This window comes from Oxyura jamaicensis, chromosome 4 (assembly GCF_011077185.1).
Source record: "Oxyura jamaicensis isolate SHBP4307 breed ruddy duck chromosome 4, BPBGC_Ojam_1.0, whole genome shotgun sequence".
Taxonomy (NCBI): domain Eukaryota; kingdom Metazoa; phylum Chordata; class Aves; order Anseriformes; family Anatidae; genus Oxyura; species Oxyura jamaicensis.
The window spans coordinates 70,497,514-70,510,510 of NC_048896.1; the positions used below are offsets into that span (position 1 = coordinate 70,497,514).

General features: G+C 34.9%; 1 long non-coding RNA gene across 1 annotated transcript; it reads right to left on the bottom strand.

The window, feature by feature from the left end:
* Positions 1 to 820: 820 nt before the first annotated feature.
* LOC118166693 lies at positions 821 to 12,608 on the bottom strand. Its single transcript, XR_004750670.1, has 3 exons — positions 12,596 to 12,608; positions 10,823 to 10,825; positions 821 to 1,123 (listed from the first exon to the last, which is right to left on the bottom strand). It is a non-coding gene; the product is annotated as an uncharacterized LOC118166693 (long non-coding RNA).
* Positions 12,609 to 12,997: the final 389 nt, after the last annotated feature.

Below are 12,997 nucleotides of genomic sequence, written 5' to 3' on the forward strand. Positions count from 1 at the left end.
TCCTGAAGTTGAGTTCAGTGATCATTTCATGGTCATATTGTTCTCTTAGTACTATTATATATATATTTTTTTCTCAGCAGTGTGACAGTTCATAATGTGATCGCTGAGGGAATCGGCTCTGGGGCAGAGATGTTCTGCAGTAGAGCGGGGGGGGGGGGGGGGGGGGGGGGATCTCAGCGTGTGAGGGTTTTTACCTTCATCAAGGCGTTTCGAGGCAGCCGAGTATGCCTCCAAGCCCTGGAAGCCCTTGTGAGGCATGGGCGGAGCCAGGAGCAGTGTCTGTTCCCTGCCTCCCCTTCAAAGGCAGCCCCTAAGGGAGCCCGATCAGCCTGGAGTGCGGGGAACAGAGCAGGCAAACAGGGCATGTAGTCAGGGCAGCGCGCTCTTGGCCAGGGCAGAGCGTCCCTCCACACTCAGGAGAATAGCTCATCTACCTGTAGCTAAACCAGCCATGGCCTGCACTTGGCAGAAAGCTCTTTACAAAGTCTGTGGTGACCCAGACTGAGTGCCTGCTCAAAAATGCGGCAGTTCAGGTCTCTGGATGCAGGGAGTGCCTGAGCCTATTGCTGCCATCAGAGGGCGGCAGAGACACCGTGTGTGTGAGGTGGAGAGGTTAAGGGCTGTCAGGGAGTGTGAGCAGGAGATAGACTGGTGGAGCAGCTCCCTTTCAGGCCTGAAAGAAAGGCACCGGGGTGAGACACCCCATATGGGGGTAGACCCTCTGCCATGTCACTGTGAGGCAGAGGGAGGGGAACTAGGAGATGAGGAGGAATGGAAACAGGACCCTGCTCGGAGTTGCAGCGAGACTCCCCTCTCTACCAGCCTAGCCTTCCCAGGTGCCCTTACACAACAGGTTTGAGGCCTTGGAGCTGGAGAGACTGGTGGGTGAGGATGTGGTCAAAAGTCCACCCAGGAGGTTGCCTAGGGCAAGGAAGTTGACTCCATGCCTCAAGACTGTCTCCACCAAGAAAGAAAGGGTCATTGTTGTAGGTGACACCCTTCTCAGGGGAACAGAAGGCCCTATATCTCAGCCTGACCCTACCCATAGGGAAGTGTGCTGCCTCCCTGGGGCCTGGGTCAGGGATATTGCCAGAAACCTTCCCAACCTGGTTTGCCCCTCTGACTATCCTCTATTGATAGACCAGGCCGGCAGCGATGAAATTGCTGAGAGAAGCCTGAAGGCTATCAAACGGGACTTCAGGGGACTGTGGCAGTTAGTAGATGGAGCAGGAGTACAGGTGGTGTTTTCCTCTATCCCTTCAGTGGCAGGGATGTGTACAGAGAGGACCCAGAAAGCCCACCTGATAAACGCACAGCTCAGAGGCTGGTGCCATCAGAGATTTTTTTTACTGTTGTAACCTTTCTTTTGCAGACTTTTTTTTTTTTTTTTTTTTTTTTTTTTTCCCTTTATATATATTTAGAATTCCCCTTGCTGCAAATTGCAGCTGTTGCCTCTTCTCCTTCTGCTGTGAACATCTGAGAAGAGAAAGGTCCTGTAATCCTCCCTAGGTCATGAAAACAGTAGTTAAACTCTTCCAAACCCTATTAGCTTATTCTTCTCTAGGATGAACAAACTTTTATTGTAAACCATGAGTTCCAGCCCTTTCACAATCTTGTTCATCCCTTGCTAGACTCTTTCTAGCTGATTCTGATCTTTATGATTCTGGGCCCTTGAAACTAGCTACAATAGTCCAGACATGCCCTCACAAGTTCTGATAAGGGGGCTAATCCCTTCTTTTGACCTGCTGGCTATGCCTTTCCTATTGTTCACCAGGATGAAGTTAGTCTTCTTCACCAAAAAGATATGCTAATGGTTCCTTTTTAGCTTGTTTGCCAAGACAAGTCCCCCAGGTAGTTTTTTGTAAAGTTACTTCTCAGCAAGTTGGTCCCCATCCTGTAGCCTCGAGTCTGAGTTAATGGCATCTCAAGTACCTTTACATTTGCTTATGTTAGACTTCAATCAGCTTCTGTGAGCCCATTCTTCCAGCTTGTCAAGGTCTCTGAATGGTAGGCTTACCCTCCCAAATATGCAAACTTGTTCTCCTCTTCATCACATAGCCCACCGTGACAATCATCCTCACCTGCAGAGTCCTATAATTACATTTGGTACTCTCAAGGTCTTTCTAGGGAGTTTTATCTCCTATAAATTCATCCAGGCCACTCCTTATAGACTGTTCCAAAGCTCTTAAATCAGTCTCCATGAATTCTGTGTTCTACAAACCAACAAAATAGTCATTGGAAGAGAGAGGAAGACAACATTTGGATAGCAGGAGATCCCATAGATGTGAGAGCAGAACTCTGGTATTAAAATACCCAGCTTAGCCGGGTATTAGTATTAATACTAAGTAATGTATATATAATTAAGCTTATATTTAGATTTTAGATATTGCTAGATCAAGTATTCTGTTCAGTTTTCCAGGTATAGACACAACTCACTGTTGCGAAGTGACAAAACTCTTCTGAGACAGCCAATTAAGCTGAGGATCTATCTGCCTGTTTGTGATGCAAAATTAAATCTATAACAAATTCATGTGGATTTTTTTTTCTGTTCTGTTCTAAGCAGTTCAGATTTCCAGGAATCCATTTTCACTCATGTATTCTAGAAGCTAAGATTGCTTGTTAATTTCAGAAAAGACCAGAATGACAGTTAATACCTTCCATATGAATGTACACTGAAATATGACTGTAATTATTAAAAGATAAAAAGCATACACCCAGAGAAAGTAGCCCTCATTTGTGAACATAAAGTTGAAAAAGCATAGTTTTTTGCTTGAGGGGGGAGAGGGGGGAGGTAGAGGAATAACTTATTGATCAAAAATGTACATATTATGAAATCTATAACACTTTTTTTTTTTTTTTTTTAATGAGAGAAAACTCATTAAGTGCTATTTCTTTTGTTACAAAGTTCTGAAGCTTTGTTTCAGTTGACATCAGTATTTTGATAACATAAAAATATGTTATGGTTTAAAAGTAGTCTTAAGAAGAAGCACACTGCACTCAATGAAAATTCCATTCTGTCAATCAACACAAATTGTTTAATCTCAAATGAAAGAAGATAAAAGAGGATAGCCTTTATTTTATCTTATGATTACTTTGCCTTAACTCTCTGCCCTAAAGCAAAATAAAATAAAATAAAATAAATAAAATTCAAAGAAAGGCAATGAAAAATAACAGTAAAAATGAATCACCAAATGAGTTAGAGTAATCACTCATGGAAGAACAGAGACTGATAAAAGTAATAACATTTCACTGTCTTCCTAAAAGAACCTGAAATTAACTGTTAAATACTAAACTCAATCCAAAAGATAAATCTGTGATAAAAAGTATGGCTACGGTTCCCTACAGACATTTTGATTTCTACAGACAAGCATTACATGTGATTGGAAATATTATATATATGTGTGTGTGTGTGTGTAAAAAAAAAAAAAAAAAAGTTACATACCAGGATTGCAGAATTAGCCAAATTCCACTCAAAATCAGTATGTCTGGTTTCACTCAGGCAGACACACAGTGTAGAATCTTAGACTCAGTGAAGTCAAAGCTACAATTTCAAGTCTTAATATCAACTCAAAATTTTATACAGGCTTTGAAATCATCTCCTACTCAGCCAATCAGTTGCTTGCTCTTCCTTGAAGTTTGTCATTCCCATTAGCTGGAGATTCCTGATTTCCCTAATGCCAGTCTCAGATTAACACCAAATTCATTGCTTAAACTTCTGTTAATAAGACAGTAGAGCAATAAGCAAAGCAGAGTATATGTTGATGGACATGCAGAAAATGTTACCTGTCCAACAGGTGGGATACAAAGTTCCTAGCTACAGCTTTTAAAACACAAATTACTGCTTTCCAATAAAAAACACAACATGGTTTCTAACTGCCTGCAAAATAAAATTAAGTATTTTTCATCTACGCAACATATACAATTCATATATTTTACTTCATGGATCCTTGGCTTATTTAGACCTATAATGGTAGGCAAGTGAGTATTTGAATTAGGTTGTGATTCTCCAAGTCCCAGCTTAGTTCAACTGAATTCTAGGATAGTCATCATTAGTCTCAACATTAGTATTTCCTAAAATATCGACCCTGCAGTAGCTAAGAGATTCCCTCCTAATTGTTACATACACTTTTTATGATCAGTTATGCACATGTTCACACTATTCAGTTACGTATCTTTCTATACCTGAAAACAGATACATGAGTTTGAGAATACATTCTGCATTCCAATATGGATATAAATTTACATTTTCATCCTGAAAATTGTAGACCAAATTTTATGCAACACAATTCTAAAATTTCCAACATTTTTTTTTTTTTCTTAATGCAAATGCTAGTCCAGCATGCACCATATTCTAGCACTGAAAGGAACATAAAACGAAGCAATATTTCTGGCCTAGTTGCTTGGAAATATAGCCAGAACAAAAATAACCAATAAGTGAAAATGTTGAATAATTATCTTTTTAGTTTGATTATCTAGCTGCAGCTAATAACAAATAGATAAGTATTAAAATTGCTAGTTTAGTTTATATAAGCTATGTAAATTGTGATTAATTGCACTCCAAAAGTTTCGGAGACTTTGGAAGTTGCATTTTATTTTTTTTCCAAAAACACCCTCCTTTAATTTATATTAAACATGTTTATTTAATTATTTAATTAATTATTTTTCTGAAAAACAGACTGTGTGGTGAGACCTTCTTATTGTAATCATTCCTGAGCTATATTAAAGCAGTATTTGGTGGAAAAGGCAATTTTCATTCTTTTGAGGGTTACATCATAAATTCCAAAACAGTTCTAAAACTCATCATTCATCTGCTGATCTGAATTGATTTGTTAATTACTAATTCCTTAATCATATTTTGTTTTGATTATCTGTTGAAAGGAACACCTTTTAGATTTGTAGCCTGTACAGTGTAGATATACATAGTCAATGTAATACTGTAACCAGACTAATCAAAGGATCTGGTTCCAAAATTTTCCAGACTTCCATTTGGAATACTTCCATCTATTCCAGACCTTTCCATCACCTCACCAAAACCAGTCATTTTTTCATAGTTTGTTGTTGTTTCCTCATTCTTTTCGTTCCCTTCAGTATACTCTGTAGGAGATCTTCAACCATTGGATTTCAGGAGTTCACATTTTATGAAGTTCTTCAGTTGCTAATCAAATATACTTTGATGGTTTGGCGTTTGATAATCAAATGCATTTTAATGTTTGACTTTTAGAATTGGAACAGTATTTAATTGAACAAACAAACCAAAATATCCTGCCCATGCCATGGCCTTCTAGGGGGGCAGAAGGGACAGAAGGATGCAAAAATCTCTTTTTGAAGACTTTTGAATGCACATTACACTTGCTCCGACTTTCACAGGCTCAATTACTCATTTAGCTTCAGTCAGACTCCCTTAGGCTCACACCCACTTTACTGACATAAAATTACCTTTCATTTCACAATAACTCTGATATGACTCCTGGAATCCAACTGTGGCAAAAAGTCTAACTCATGGGCCAATTGTAAGAAATAATTGTGCAGCCAAAAAGAAGAAAGGAGAAAAAAAAAGAAAAAACAACAACAACAACAAAAAGTAAATGTATTTAAATTGCAGCTGAAGAAAATGCTTATAATGCTTGTTCCTTCCTGGACCCCCTAAGATTCAACTTGAAGTGACTAATGCTCACTCCTGAGCTCATACAAGTCAGTTCCAGGATTTTTGTTGTTGTTGTTTTGAGTTATTTATATTATTTGTGCTATCTTTCACATGTCTCTTTCTCTCCTTTCCTCTTCATCCTCTTTTGCATTTCTACTCACAACGTGTGCAAGACACAAAAATAAATACAATTTTATGTCAAATAAATAGATACAACTTTGAGATTTAAGGAGAGCATTTTCCACTGAACTGCTGGAGCTGAAAGCAGCAGATGTGTCAAAGTACATGTGGGTGTTACACAGATGCAGGTAATGTACACAAATATATCCTGACCACTTTTGCCCATAGTCAATCAAAATAAACTTTGATTTGCAAATCCAGATTTAGTTTGGTAGAGAATTGGAACTACTACTTCTACAATAATGCTCATTGCAAATGGTAAGTAATGCAATAGATTCCAACCCATGTTTTTGGTTTTGGTTTTCCAAAAGAAGAATAGCAATAATGAAGAATGATAATAATGGAAGAGTTTAATAGGTAGCCAAGAAGTAAGCTGAATAGTTGTACATTCCTTCTTTTCCTATCATCTTATAGAACCAAGAACACAATTAAAATTATTGTTCTTAATAAAAGAAATCACAATGCATTTGATATATTATAAATTGTGTGATTAAAGCTTTTTTTTTTCTTTTCTTTTTTTTTTCCTAGTTACACACATTTAATATATTATCAGGGTGAACAGTGAAATTACTTTAATCCTCAGGAAATATTCTCTTAGGTGGCTGCATTTTCTGCCATCCAAAAGGTTGCGTTAAACAGAGTGGAAAATTCTTTAACTCTGTGGTAATCTAGTTGCTTTTTGAGTCACTAAGTATGTATTGCTTAAGCAGAATAAAACAAAAACAAATGTCCATGTTAATTTGTAATGAATTGTTGCACAGGGGTAGCAGTCAGACTATCTTCTCTATTCTGATTGTGATTTACACAGATATATGGACATGTTGTTTCCCTATTGTTCACTAAATTCCAATGGAAATATTTGTTTAAGCAGGGTGAAAGTCATAATGCATATTATGATATTATGATTATGATATTCTATTTACTATTAGAACAGCAAATCTTTGATCATTTTGCATGGCTGACAAAGGCACTATTGAATTACAATTTTTAAGAAACTGAAAAATCAAAACATTTATTTTCTGCTACCATGAGTCTATAGAAATAAAGATGCAATTGTTTCAGTATAACATGCAATATTTGGAGAGAGAGAAAAAATTAAATAAGCATTCTTGTGTCCTTAAAACTGGAAATTAAACACTCGGCCAGACAAAGAAATGACAGAGATAAATGACAAAGACTAGAAATGTATTCTGTGAAAAATAAATAAGAGCTAGTTATTGTAGAGGAATCAATATTCTGGTTGACCTGAACTTAGAAGTAATGCCAGATTAGTCACTAGTTTGATAAACAATTAGGCAAAATACCCGTGGGCACTGCATTTCTGGGCTCTTTTGCAAAAATACTTCAGTGAACTTGGAGTACATCCATCTCACTACCTACAAGTCTGGTGCCACAATCACAGAAGCAGTTTTTAACAAGAAATATAAAATGAAAAAAAAAAAAATAGTTTGGAGCATGTTTGAGACTACAAATGCCTGGGAATTTAGGAATTTTCATGTCTGGATGTTAGGTAGGTATGAGTAGCTGATCAAATTGACAGCTAAAAAGGACTTTAGTAGTTGTCCAGACAGGGACATGGCGGTAACATATTATGGGTCCCTTCTGCTCTATGCATTTGATCATGGAAAACAAGATGTGAAGAAAGGATAAGTTTTGCCCAGATATTATTCTGGGAAGAAGTGAGATGCAGCTGAAGCACTCACCTTGCACTCGGGGCATGAGAAGCACTCCTGGGTTTAACTGTAGTCTTATTTTACCACTTACAGAAAAAGAGGAGCAAGAACAATTTAATGTGGAATGATTTGGGGGAATAGAATTAAGAACTGTAAATGGATGTAATAAAAAGGTGTTATAAAATAGTCAGAAATTCTAAAAAATGTCTTTTTTTTTTTTTTTTTTTTTTTACTATCACGTGGAACTATCTCTAAAGGTCAATGGAGAATACATTAAACGTCCTTACATATCTGGTGCCTTAGAGGCATGAGACAAACTATTTTTTCCTCAGATTGATGCCTTTTCTATTCATTAAGAGTTACATTATACTAAAGTTTCATGCAACAGTTATTCTCTATGATTTCAAACAATTCTGAGAAATAATAGTCTTTTTCACTGTTTCCACAAAACTGTAGTCTTTAATCCCAAATTTGCTCTTCTTGATTGCCAGTTTGCTGAACTTCTGTGTACGCAGCCTGCTACAAAGACTTTAAAATTAATGTATTTTCCCAAATCTGATATATTTTTTCAAACATTTTGATTTATATAGTATATTAAGTGTGAATAATATCTGAGACTTTAAGGAGAATATTTTAAAATTTATTTTTTTTAATAATCTTTTAAAAAGAAGAATATTAGAAAAAAATAAGATAAACATGGCTTTAAATGAAGGTGAACAAGTTATAAATAATTGGAAGAGTTGCTTAAGTGTCTCTGAGAAAAGGAAAAAAGGAAGGAAGGAAGGAAGGAAGGAAGGAAGGAAGGAAGGAAGGAAGGAAGGAAGGAAGGAAGGAAGAAAGAAAGAAAGAAAGAAAGAAAGAAAGAAAGAAAGAAAGAAAGAAGGAAAGAAGGAAAAAAGGAAAGAAAGAAAGAGAAAGAAAGAAAGAAGGAAAGAAAGAAGGAAAGAAAGAGAGAATCTAAATACAAGAAAAAATAGTTTCATTTATATGAAAAATGAATCAAGTATTTATATTGAAATTAAAAGAAATAACAGGTGAGAGCAATCTACAAAAAGCTGTGTTCAATGAAAATCGAGGTTTTCACAATATTCTTTCCTTTAATACCTTTGTTTTCAACCAAGTTCACTTCAAACTGCTTTATGTGACTTTCTATCTATATTTGCATTGTAGGTTAGCTACTTCAAAATGGTACTACTTTCAGAACAATGTCCTAGAAGCAGAGTGGTACTCTTCTTTTTCACAGACATGGTCTAACACAATAGGTACCACAGTACCCAGACCTGAAATGTTACATGCTACAGTGAGTTCAGTGGGGTGGAAGTAAATACAAAAAAAAATTTGAAATAAAGCAGAAAGAGAATAATTAGTGTAAAGAAAATTAAATAAAAACAAACAAAAAACAACACCAGAAGTAACAGGAAATAAATAGATCAATCTCAAGAGGTTTACAGATTAACATGTAGTAAAGGAAGGAGGGAAGGAAGGAGGGAAGGAGGGAAGGTAGGAAGGAAAACTTTTAACAAGTTACCATTTCCTAACAATTAGTACTCAGTGACATATTTGATAATGACCTTCAGTAACCTGGTTAGAATAGATAAGAAATGTTGTAGCTGTGATATGCCTAACTATAAAGTTTTCATTAAGGTTAATTATCTCATTAATTCTGTTGAATAAATCCTAGCTTTGACCATATATTTGCGTAATTTACTCTGTTATGGATACTTTTTTGTATCAAAGAAGGGGTGGGAAAGGAAGTAAAATAGAAAGATGACTCAGTAAGTAAGGAAATGCAAGGATAATTATACTCACTAAGAAAAGGCATTTTCAATAGCAAAATAGTTCAGGTACAGACTAGATCTTTGTGCTTTGAGTCAGAAAATAATTTAAGCTGGAAAGGGATTTCTAGAGATCATCAAGTTCAACCCTTTGCTCAAAATAGGGTCAGCTCTGAAGGACTTTTCCCTACAAGAGAGAAATTATGCTTAAGCTGTCCTAGACACTGTAAATGAGCAATTTATATAAAGAGAATGAAAGTAATGACAAAAGATCTAATCTTTTGGAGTGGAGACCAGATTTATATGCATCATGGGGAAGAGATGGTGCTAGTAGCTCAGCAGCAGATCTTCAAAAGAAGGAACCCATTTTAATTTCTTAAGCAAAAAATGAGATATACATTTGAACCCATGGTTTACATCTTCCAATTTCCTCAATTCTAACATCTAGGATAAATTCAATTTCAGAAGTTCTATACTGATTTGCTTAAATTACTAAATGCAGAAAAAAAAAAAAAAAAGGAAAAAAAAGTTGTACAACCTCTAAATTTACCTTCAGAAAATGTTGAGAAAAGAATAGGAGACAAAGCTATTTGTCTCCTACTTGTCTGTCTTTTTTTTTTTTTTTTTTTTTTTCCGTTGTATAAAAGATGATATAAATCGACTGCAGCATAATCAAGGAACTGTTCTGAGTGTAAATGTGACAGTCACCCAGGAATAGCACAATGACTCACAACAACTGGAGGTGCTGAGATGCACATCACTGTTAGGTTGTTTAAAGTTAATATATATTTTCTTTCTCAGTTTTATCAGTGTTGGCTGACAACTTCAGAAATAGTCTTTGGGAAACAGAATGCAAACCCAGAAGAGAAAAAAGGAAATACTGAAAATGACCAAAGATGTTTGTCATGTTGTAATAGGAAAATAATAAACGAGAACTGTCAAATCAGAGATCTGCCATTTGGGGCGAGTGTTATTTGTGAGTGTTTTATCTTTTCATTGGCAAAACTTGAAGCTTTCCTAAGCATCAGCTGCACAAAAACATTAGTAGTGTAGGATTCCTTATTTTATGTATGCCTTGAACGTTTTAATGGGTTTCATGATCATGGGTTTGATAAAGCTAGAAGGGCAGCTGAGAAATAATAACTTAGATGTAGAAAATACAGCTATAACACAGCAGGCTACCAGTCTTTCTAATATTGTGCTCTATTTTTTAGTTATTTTGATTTTAAACAATCAATTCAAAACACGATAGACTGATTTTTTGTCCTTTATCCATTACAAACACTGAAGAAAAACTTGCAAAGGCTTTCAATAATTTTACAATGGTAAGTATGGAACTTCTAAAATTCATACTATGTTTTAAAAAGTTATTTGCTTCTGTATTTGTAGTAGGACATTTTGGTGCACTTAACAAGGTTTAGAGCATGCTGAAATGCTAGTTCAAAAAAGATAAAAACATTGCTGGAATCCAATGAGTATCTTGGCCAAACTTCACTTAGGAAGTTACCTGAAATGTTCTGATGAGTCAGTAGTATCTTAATGTGGGATACTTACTGTGCTTAATGGCAATTTAAAGAACAATTTTAGCAGTGCTCTGTGAATCTCTTCTGTTAAAAAAAAAAAAAAAAAAAAAAAAAAAAGCATCTCTTTAAGAATTTATTACAAACTCTATGATCACAAGAATGAGCACAGAGTTGCCTCGATTTTTTAGAAATTTCATACCTGAATTCATGTGTTACGCACCTGTTCTTCCCCCAAACCTACAAATAGTTAATTTATTAAATATTTCCTAAAACAGAGTTTCAAAATGCTTAAAAATTCTATAAATCATGCTCCGAATAAGGTTTATTTTCAACATGAAGGAATACTGCTATTCAAAATGACCTTCATAAAATTGATCCAAATGCTATTGAAATGTAGATCTCTAAGGGATTGCTCAATATTAGTCATTATAGCTGACATATGAATCTGATTTCCTTTAATATATATATGTATATTCAAACAATACAACTTAAATAAGCATTATTTCTTGGATACAAAAGCTGTGGGAGATACCATACAGACAAAACCTAGAACAAGTTGTGATCAAGTATTTATTAGAAGTGGAATGAATGTGGCACATATCAAGGAGGTGTGCTCTCTATGGGCAAAATAAATAAATAAATAAAATGAAGACTAAAAATTGATAAAATTGCTTTATTGGTAGGAAATTTTAACCTGAACTTCAGTAATGGCAGTTCTGAGTGCTTGCTTTAAATATAGAAAACAGAAGACAATTTGCAAGCCAAGAAAAATGAATGCATACTCTAAGCAATGTTATAGGCTATTAACTTTTAAAGTGTGTTCATTAAGGTGCTTTGTTTACAAAACTGTAACTTAAAAATATTGTGAAGCTCATGAGCTGCATTTCACAGAACACAAGAACAGTTTTTAAAGCAAGCACTGCCTTCTCATCAAGCAAGAGGCACTGTGACTCTGATTTCACAATCATATGCAAAAAAAACTATGAAGTTTGTATCAATAAAAAGTGTTACAGACAAACAGAAAGGTACAGTACAAATATATAAAAGGTATAATAGTATTCCATTATAGGAATGAGTTCATTACACTCTGCTCTCTGGAGATATATTTCAAATTTACCTTTGTGAGATACCCTGATGACCCTTTATTCCTCTCAGATATAATTTAACAGATTTTAAAAATGCTTTCCTGATGCCTTTCTTATGCAGAAAAGGACTGTTTAACAAGCATGATTTAAACTTGTTAAGCATTATAAATACAGAACTAAAACCTTCTGAATAAGCGGCACTACCTCTTAGCAAAATAAAATAAAATAAAAATTTGCATGTTTTGAATCAAAAGATAATGTCTTTTATTTGTTTAAAGGTCATCTTGTAATCTTGTAACTCTTCTGAAATAAAATATTTGTTTAGAATGCTGAAATAAAATTTACTTCTGGAATGTTTTGTTTATTATATTTGGATGTCAAAATATGACTTCGATTATACTCTTTCTTCAACCCTGTTTATAAAACTGTTTTTCCTTGCAGTTACATGTATTTAGCTAGGTGGAGGATTGGAAATAGAAAATCTCTCTACAAATTAGTATTGTAGAGAGATCACAAAATCATGTCTATCGTCAAGATTATTTTTTTTACAGTCAGGGTAATGTCAATGTTCAGAGGAATATAATAGTAATGAATATCCTTATAATGAAGAGATTCTGTAAGTATTGCATTATATGAAGGGAGAATAAAATTGCAGGTGCCCCTAAGAGATAACTTTTTCATTTATTAAATTTTCACAAAAATCTCTAAATTTGACCTCTCGTCTTTTGAATAAAATCAGGGTTGTTATCGATACCACTGGTTTAAACAGGATTCCTTACTCATCATCTACCTGCACATGATATTGACTCATTCAGACTGTAGTTGTCAATCTCAGCTTAACCTAACATCCTCTGCTTGCCTTAAGGTTTGTTGCCTTAAGGAGAAGAGCTTGCTGATTATTTCTGTATTTATTTGAATAGTTGTGGCATCATAAACGTCTTTCACATTACATTACTAAACATCTTACTGCTATAATTTTTAAACCTATTTCAAGCTCAATTCCTAATTCAGCCAAATAAATCTATAAAATTTTCTTTTAAATTTAAGTTGATTCCAAACAATTTGGAATTTGATGGAGTAATTGTACAATAGCTTGCATAGTCATAATTTAAATAAT